Source organism: Hibiscus syriacus, unplaced genomic scaffold (genome assembly GCF_006381635.1).
Source record: "Hibiscus syriacus cultivar Baekdansim isolate YM2019G1 unplaced genomic scaffold, ASM638163v2 tig00004661_pilon, whole genome shotgun sequence".
Lineage (NCBI taxonomy): Eukaryota > Viridiplantae > Streptophyta > Magnoliopsida > Malvales > Malvaceae > Hibiscus > Hibiscus syriacus.
Window position 1 is genome coordinate 64,420 of NW_024062022.1, and position 9,772 is coordinate 74,191.

Below are 9,772 nucleotides of genomic sequence, written 5' to 3' on the forward strand. Positions count from 1 at the left end.
CTTTTATAAGAATTTCAACCAATCAAAGGTAAGTAATTTGAATCGAGTTTTTTTTTAATTTAAATTTAAATTTAATTTTTTTTTCGCAATTAAAGACAACCGATAAATTAATTGGTACCGAAAGGGCGGTTCAAGGGTGCTAATCCTTCCTTGACCATAACCGACTCCCGAGCCCGACATATTTCTGGTAAGACGCAGATCAGGTAAGAAATAGGGTATCCGATCAACCCATTTGTTTTAAATAAATGATCGGTGGCGGCTCTAACCCACTCATTTCAAGTCGTAGCCCAATTCCGGGCCCAACCGAAAGACGGTCGCGACAGTATTCACCCAAACTTTTGAAGGTTTTTTTTTTTTTACGAAGAGAAGCAGATGTTGTGGCTCACACAATTGTCCATTGGGCTCTAGACTGTTATTGGTTTGACTTTTATATACTAATTGTATTATGAAACTCGTTACATTGCAATGACAGATGTATTCAGGTTCGTAGGGGACTAAGTTTCCATTATTTTGAAATTTTTTTTGCAAAACTTTTAATTTAGAGTATTAAAGAAATGAAATAAAAAAAATCTACCACTGTTACATTCAATGTAATAAATAATAAATCTTATTTATCTTAAAAGATAAAATAGAGAAGATTTGAAAATGATAAACGTTTGTTTATTCTTTCTTAAATTTGGTTGACAGATGAAAGTATTAATTTTAATGTTGATTGTTGATTATTAATCTTTATTATTATTTTTTTTATTTTCTTATCTTAGAATTTCATATTCTTTTTTTTCCCAATAATTTTGTTCTATGATACGTTTTTTTGGGTCTTTTGACATGTTTTTAATCTTTTTTATCGGCCGTTTCGACATTTCTTTTTATTTGATTTTTTTGGCATTGAATTTGACGTCATTATGATTGATCAAGATGGTGTTTATTATTTATCCTACCGATCTTTCTTACTTTAGATCTTCATATTGGTTGGATACGTGGATTGCAATCATGGATAGTTTTCTCACAATGCTTGACAGTGATTTGTGTTTTTCGTTTGTCTTTTAGTAATTTGATCCCTTATTTTCGTCTATCGATGGAGTCAGATATATTCGTATCTATCAATTGTTTTAAGTTTTTTGGATGGGATTTTCACATTTTTCCTTATGTGATGATTGTTTAGTGGATAGTTGTTTGTATTAATAGTTATAGAAAAATATCATAATTATATGTTTAGTTTACGATCAGTGACGGATGTACATGGGATTCAGGGTGAGTACGTGTACATCTTAAAATCCAAATTTCTTCATATTAGTTTTTTATTTTAATAATGATGTTCATCCTGAAACTTTATTTATATCCACCATATACGAAATTTTTTATTTTTAATATATATGTGTCCACCTCGAAAATATTTTTAAAATCCGTCACTGTTTATGATTATGATATAAACTTTCGTTGTAATTTTGATATTTTTTATTTTTAGTAATATTAGTTGATTTTATTATATAAAGAAAATAAGGGGCCGATTTATGGCTGAGTGATGGTCGTTCGATGAAGGACTTAACCGGCAAATATTACAACACCGGCGACAACGTCAATTTTCATTTCCCCATAAGCTTTCACGATCAGGATGTTAGCTTGAATCGTTCGGGGAATTAACACCGCCCGATGAACTGAGAGGTGATCTGTTGGGCTATCAATTATTTTCGTAAAACTCTCTGTCAGCCTAACCGGATTTTCCGTTCAGGTATTTAATAAACTCCATTGCTTTTCACTTTCATTTGTAGCATTCAATGTTCTTTCATTAGCAGCAATAATATGATTTTTACAGAAGAGAAACAGACTCAAAGTGAAATAATCATTTTTTTTTCTTTTGGTGTTGGACCATAAATGTTGGGAAACACCCGAAGATATAGACATTGCAAGGACTATTTACTCGGGTAGTTTTGTCATACGGCAGTATAATTTAAGGTTAAGGAGTAGAAGGAAATGGGAGCGACCGAAAATGTTATGAATCATAACATTTTCAGTTTAATGCAATTTAATATGTTAACATTTTCGGTTCAAAATGTTATGAAGAATGTAGCATTTTCAGTTGAATTGAAAATTTTATAAAGAAGGCTTTCAACCGAAAAATGTTTAAAAAATTAACATTTTATGTTGCGCCCGACCGAAAATTTTATAATTTTTATAATATTTTTTATCACGTATTTCTTTAATTTTAAATTAGGCTGCCTTTCCTTGGACTCTTCCTTTACTTGGTGGATGCATCCACACCAGCTTTTGAAGTGGCGGCTGAGACGACATCGCTCTTGTAGCTTCGTCCATAATGTTCAGCTCATTGAACTCACTGTAATACCCAAAATTCAGCAAGTGATCAAAATATAATTTTTGAAAGTTTAATAGCTAAAGTATAAATTTGCAAAAAGTTCAGATATTAAAATAATAATTTTTCCAAAAAGAAGTTTTATCCCGTAAATGAATAATTCTCCCCAATAATGATATTTTCTTGAGGATTAGATTTTTGATTCGAAATTTATATAAAAAACTATAAAACGAGAAACTTTGATAAATATTTGGATAAACGAATCAAATCAGAAATTCAGGAAATTGTGAAGGATAACATTAAAAGGTTAATAATTTCATTTCCATATTTTTAATTTGTGAAATTTAACATGGATTGTTGGATTTAAATTGATTTTCCATGTTAAACCAAAATTATTAGATTATAATGCCTAGATTTGTAAATTCGGAAAAAGTACAAGAATAAAGTTGAAAAGAATGAATATTTTTGTTCATATTTGACTTTAATTATGTACGAGATTATGTAAGAAGGATGATGCATGATAATTGCATTGATAATAATTATCATAAATTTTTAATGGTAAAATGGTCTTTTAGCATAAAATGAATTAAAAATTCATTTTAATTAGTTTTAAGACAAGTGTATCATGATATTTTAATGGAAAAATCAAGAAATCTTCTCTTCTTCATCATCCCAACGTGGCCTCCATAGCTAAGGTAAGAATATTTTTATTTTTATTTTATTTTAAGTAATTTTGTTAGGGTTTTTGACTAAAGTGTGAAATAGAGAATTAATCTGCATCAAATTCTCTATCATTTGGTATAATTATTTCATTGTTTTTTTTGCTTGGATCATTGGTTTGTTATTAAGGTGGATGAAGAACAAATTGGATTTTAATGATTTAAGGATGGATTTTGATTTAGTAGATGTTGTTGAGTTGTTTCCAAGCATGTGTGATGAATAAAATAAAATAAAATAAATTGGAAATACATGTATAAGGATTTGGCTAAGGCTAGAGTTTGAAGGAAATATTGATTTTGGATTGAATATGATATGGAAATAATTGAGATTGCATGAGAATGGCGTTTAGAAGATGAATTCATGTTTGAATCAAGTTGAAAATCAAGTTAGATACACTTTATTATATTCATCTATGAAGAAAAAGTTAGGGGAAAATATTGAAAATTTTCATTAAGCTTAGAAACGGTATTAAAATGATTCAACATGCTTTGAAATGTGATTTGGACCAATTTAAAAGTTTGTGAAAATATAGGCACCTATTCACGTATTTTGAGAAATTTAGGGATTAAAGTGTAATTATTCAATAATTGATGTATTATGATGAAATTTAATGTTAGAATGTTGAATTTGATATTAGATGGTGAAATTGGACAGTTTTGAGAAGTTGGAAAAGTTTGAGGACCAAACCACACATATGGAAAAATTGGGAATTTAAGTGAAAATTGTGTAATTGTTGAGGTATTATACTGGAATTAAATGCTGAAATTTTTAATTAAGTTAATTGAAGTTTGAATTGAAGAAAAATGACAAGAGACCATTTTGAATAAATTGGAAAAAGTTTGGGCGAATTCTAAAAGAATTCATTTCATTGGTTAAGAATGTGAAATTGGGATTAGTGAATGAATATGGATAGTAAGAGGATTGATTTTGCATTTTTAAAGTGTTTAAGTAAGTATTGAAAATGCGAATTTGAGTTTATATCGAATATTAATTAATTGCATAATTAGTAATTTTTAAGTTAATATACACTTATTATGTTAGTGTAGATACTAACATATGCTTTGAATTTTATATGTTGGTAAATTATACTCACGTAGATTGTACTTGAGATCGTGAGATGAGTAAGCTTAAAGCTAAAGAAAAGTACGAGAATAAAGACTTATACTAAAAATATAGGTTCACTAGTGAGACAGTACCAGGTGAGTGCATTATTGTTTTTATACTATCGTATATGATATGAGAACGACTTGCGATGAGCCAACCTCAAATGAATTGGAAAGAAAAGTATTTAAATTATATTATGATTTATTTTTATATTGTTTACAAAACGATATTAAGATGATTTGAGTATGGATTACTCAATACATTTTTATATGATATTCTATTTAATAATATTTGAATAGTTTCTAAAAATGGCTTCGAAATGATTATATTGTATGAAATATTCAAAGTATTTTATACGATCTATGATATATGATTATGGATGATTGTGGGTATGAACTGCCCAACACACTTTTATATGATATTTGGAACATGTTAGTACATATGAATGCATTGGATATATGAATGAGATATGTTATGACGTAAAAACCCATTGTATGGACATTGTGAGTCGTAGGTACAATTGACATGACATGAAGTGGAGTGATTAGTGCTTACTGAACTGGTACATTCATGTACAATATATTTGGCATTGTTGGTGCAAGTTATATGAGGCACTTTCGAGTGCATATTACAGATGAGACACTTTCGAGTACAATTGATATATAATGGGAGAAGAACAAGAACTTTCATAGGTTATGGTCGGTTTGGTTGCAGAAGAACAGGAACTAATTCTTACATTACTCAGATGATGTAGGGGGATCCGAGACATATGATGCTGAGCTGTCAGATTGCACCTTGATGGCGCTGAGATACCATGAATTGGCAGATCAGCACAAAGGCGGGAATTGATTGTGACATGTTCCTCATTAGGGGTTGTTTTGAGTATGTTGCAGTCTTTTGGTCATAACTTTGGCTATATGTGTCAGAATCGCGCATAAGACCCCAATCCGTAAAGCTCTTTTCGACGCGCACGCTCTTCACATGAGCTACGCTCCATGTGGCTTTTTTTCAACCTCAAATTCTGCCGTTTTCCCCTCCGAATCACTAGATTTAGATACTTTTTACTATTTATGGTAATATTTCGATTGTCAATTAGGAAGTCAATTTAAATCCGATTTAGGCCGGATTTTTTGGAGATTGCTTATTTTATTTCGAATTTCAATTTAGAGTGATTTTCGGGATTTTGCTATTTTTGGCAAAATTCGAATAAAGACGATTTTTTGCTATAACAGTCCAGCTTGTGGACTGATTTTGGGAGGTTTTGATTTTATAATATTTTATTAAATCCTAGAGACTTTTTCTCTGGTTTTTTGAGCGAATTCTTTCTTGTGAATCATCTGTTGGAGCTAGCCTGCAGGATAATCATTATTCTGTCCGGCGTCATCAGATCTATTCTTTTAAAAGTTTCAATCTTCATTCTCACGCCCCCTTTTGGATCCATGTTTTGTAGACTCTTCTCTCCTCTGCAGTTTATGTGGCAAATTAGTTTAGGTTCCAACGAAAAATACCGAAGAAGTACACGAAAACTTGAAATTTTGTTACCTTTCTTTTTGAACCTTTCACCCGTCGTTGGCGTCCAGTATTTTTTGTTTTCGGTTTATCCTAGTACAAGCCAATAGAGTAGAACTTAGGTTCCTGCATGGATGCTCAATGTTCAATCAAACAGAAAAATTCAGATTTCAGACAAAACAATCTTTGCAACAGCATCAACTGGAGCATCTGTTTCTGCAGCAATTTCCTGATTCTCAATTTCCCCGTCACTGTTGAGCATAGTCTTCAGTCTACCTTCCTCGAATAATTTCTTGGATTAACCATGCCTCTATAATGATAAAGGAAGTTTAGTTTGATCTGAATCAATTTATGTGAAACAAAACAAAACAACAATCTACATCCCGGCACCACATATAAATGTTGAAAAAGCGTATAATATCATCAATTCACATCCAGACATCACATCACATCACATCAAATTTTGTATCATTTCCTCAATTTGAAGGTAAACAAATTCTATATAAAAGGTTACTATAGTCTAAAAACTTTCCGGAACTGGATTGGAGATTGGCATATGGATTCTCCATCACTGGTGTGATTATCCGGTATTCCACTTCAAAGAGAAAACAAGAAATCCTGACGTCTTACCTTGGAATTAAGGTGAGCCCTTGTAGTCTCCTCATTCAAACACACAATTCTAGGGCACAACTTGCACCTAAAAAGCGATTTGCATTTCAGTATACAGCTTGGGAAATCATCCGGCAATACTTCTTCTTTGGTTGGGGTATGCAAGTTTTTCCGAGCACCGTGTTTAGTATGCAACTTATTGTTGATTAATATTTGTTTATCATCTTCAGATTCCTCATCATCATCTAAAAGACCTGGAAAACCAGGTCATATTAACCACAAAAAATAAAGGAGCATTTTTTAGCATTCACATACAATGCATGCTAATATTAAATAATGTCTAAATGAAAATCATGACATGTTAAATACTACTCCAACGTTCAATTTAGGACACTTGAATTGAACACATATCAAGACATGTTTATGAGAATATTGATCCTTCAAAGACCCAGAGAATACATGGAAAAACTTTAAATACACACACACACACACGCCTTTGACAACCAAATACCCGAATCTGACACATGCACCAAAATTCAAGTAAGATAGATCTTTCCTATTTATAAATACCTTAAATATAAAAGAGAAATATGCATGCAATGTTAAAAGTAGAAAACATCTGTTGTATCAAAGGATGAGCATGAGAAATTGTTGTGTTCTTTCCTCATTTAGAGAGAAAGAATCAGTTTACTTATGACAGATTCTAATGGAATCGATTAAACTTCAGAATTAATAGATAACATGACGATATTTAAATATTAACCAGAAAGACAAATTAACAGCTGAAATTCATACCGTGTCAGACTTAGCTTATATACTTTGACATGAAATATGCAACACTTTTCTCATTTACAGAGTCAACTGACCTAAGATGGATTTTAATAGCTCCAATCAAATTTCAAACAAACAATATATCAGGAAAAGTTTAAATGGGGACTAGAAAGATAAATTAACACTTGCGATCTTAGAGAATTTCAGACATGGCTTAAATACTTTGGCAAGAAAAAATGCAACACTTTTCTCATCTATAGAGAAAGAGTCAGCTTACTGGCAACAGATTTTAACAGAACCAATCAAACTTCAGGCATATTAGATATCAGGACATTCTAAAATACATACTAGAAAGACAGATTAATAGCCGCTATTATTTGCAAATTTTGGACATGGCTTCTATTGTTTGACATGAACAATGCAACACTTTCTTTAACCATATGCATGCAAAGTTCATGAATCGAAGTTTTGTTTCTCATGCAAATCACGAAATTATGAACTCTCTCAATTCAATTATAAAATTATACCTGCAGAGTCCACACCAACTTCATTTGCGGAGCTATCCTCGCTCTCATATCCTAAAATCAAACAAGCATACAAATTGTTTAATCTCATGAAAACAATTTAATCTCGGATATGAACTGATAGATGAAAACACATTAAAGCTTGAGCCTTGAGGATATATACAAGTCATCAGTAAAACCTAAGAAACAAACCAGAAGACGTTGAGCAAGCTTGATCATGCTGTTATACTTGAGCAGCAACTTCTTGTTCTGATTCAGATTCAGATTCTTCCGAGGCTTCCACTTCAAGTTCAGAGTCCGAAGACGAATCCGAGACATTATCTTTATCACCGTGTTCAAATTTATAGAACCTCCTCTTTATCATTTCTTTTAGCAAAGCTTCTGGATACTGTGATAACATAAACAAGATCAAACGAGGAGGTTAAAATTTATCTCCTATATTGAATATGGTAATTCACAGTTTCAAAGGCTTTCAATTAACGGTGAAAGCTCTTGAAATCATCCATTATAAAGATAAGTATAGAAGAAAGATCAAACCGTTTAGCTATTGTGCACCGTTTTCTCTCTGGGCGTACGTTAGCAGGTCTAACGGAACCCACGCCGACGGTGGTTCTCAGGCGACCTGTTCCTTTTCTCTACTATTCTCACTCTTTTATCTCCCCCTGGGCGCTGTTTTTCCTCTCTCCCATGGACTGGAGAAAGCTTTTCGGCTGTCAAGCGGGGCAAGAGCTTCAGTTCTTCCCACCAAAATCTTGCGATTCTGACCCTATTGTCCATCCTCCACCAGAGGTCTTTGAAGCTGGAATTGTTGAATGGAGGACATCACTTGTGGGTCAATTCCTTGGGGCTGCACCAAATTTCTCAACTATGCAGCGGATGATTGAGAATTTATGGAATAACCCAACAAAGGGGATTCATGTTCAGGTGAGTTTCGCAGGCATAAACCTTTATTTATTCTCTTTCAATACTGATTCTGCAAGAAACTGGGTTATGGAAAATGGTCCATGGCACATATTAAACAAACCTCTAATACTAAGGAAATGGGAACCAAACTCTAAAAGACTGCACTTTGATCTTTCTCGTATTCCCTTATGGATTCATCTTTTCAATGCCCCTCTTGAATTATTTTCAAAAGAGGGATTAAGTTATATTGCTAGTGCAGTAGGAATCCCTCTTTCGATGGACTCTGTTACTGCCTCAAAGACTCAATTAGAATTTGCTAAGATTTGCGTTGAGGTAGGAGTACAGGATGAAATTCCGAAATCTATTGATGTGATTCTTGCAAATGGTCAATCTACCTCTGTCTTCGTTGAAGTCACCTGGTTCCCTTCCAGTTGCAAAAGTTGTAATACTTTTGTTCATAATGATAAAGGGTGTATGGCTAAACATTCAGCAGCTCCTAATTCTACTCAAGTCTGGAGAAAAAAAGGAGATTCTAACCCTATATCCCTTATCAACCATGATAAGCCTGGTTGTTCTGAAGCCTCTTTACAATCTGGTTATGCCTTTCAGAATTTAACTGATTCTGTCTCTCAGAATTTAATTGATTATATTTCTTCAAAAGAACCAGTATTTCCTTCTTCGACTCCTACTGAACCTGCAGTCAAGGAAAATCCTCCTTCAATCTTTCCAGTTCAAGAAGAGGCTCTCACTGCTCTTAATAAATCTGCAGTCAAGGATAATCCTCCTTCAATTGTTCAAGAAGAGGATCTCACTGCTCCAAATAAATCTGTCTCTTGTATCGAACTCCCCAGTTCTTCTTTAACTCACTCAGACACTGCTGCTGTTAGTGATCAACCTTCAACTCTCCTTAACACAATAGAGGTCCCCTTTCCTCTCATTGTCTCCTCTAATATAGGTATTCCTACTCATTCAGCACCTGGAATTATTTCGACATCTACTTCTGTCCCTAAAAGAGGCAGAGGTAGACATGTCAAGATTAAAACAAAGAATGCACTAAAAGAATCCTCTAATAGATTTGAGGTTTTAAGTACTGTTAAAGAAAACTCTTCCTCCTTGGAGGATCTTAGTAAAAAACCAAGGTCTGTTTTTTTAGGTGTGGCTTTATTGATCAAAGATCTCAAAAATAAAAAGAAAGAACAACTTGTTTGTAACACCCCAATTTAGGGGCTAAAATTAAGAAATTATAAAGTGGTGGATTTAATTGGTATTTGGAAGAAATTTGGGGATTAAATTGTCAGATTTCAAAGATGGCAGACCGTTTTAA

The 9,772-nt window shown here is 32.8% G+C and overlaps 1 long non-coding RNA gene across 1 annotated transcript; it reads right to left on the reverse strand.

Moving 5' to 3' along the window:
• Positions 1-6,463: 6,463 nt before the first annotated feature.
• Positions 6,464-7,927, reverse strand: LOC120196545. The gene is made up of 3 exons (XR_005523179.1): positions 7,738-7,927; positions 7,549-7,599; positions 6,464-6,504 (listed from the first exon to the last, which is right to left on the reverse strand). It is a non-coding gene; the product is annotated as an uncharacterized LOC120196545 (long non-coding RNA).
• Positions 7,928-9,772: the final 1,845 nt, after the last annotated feature.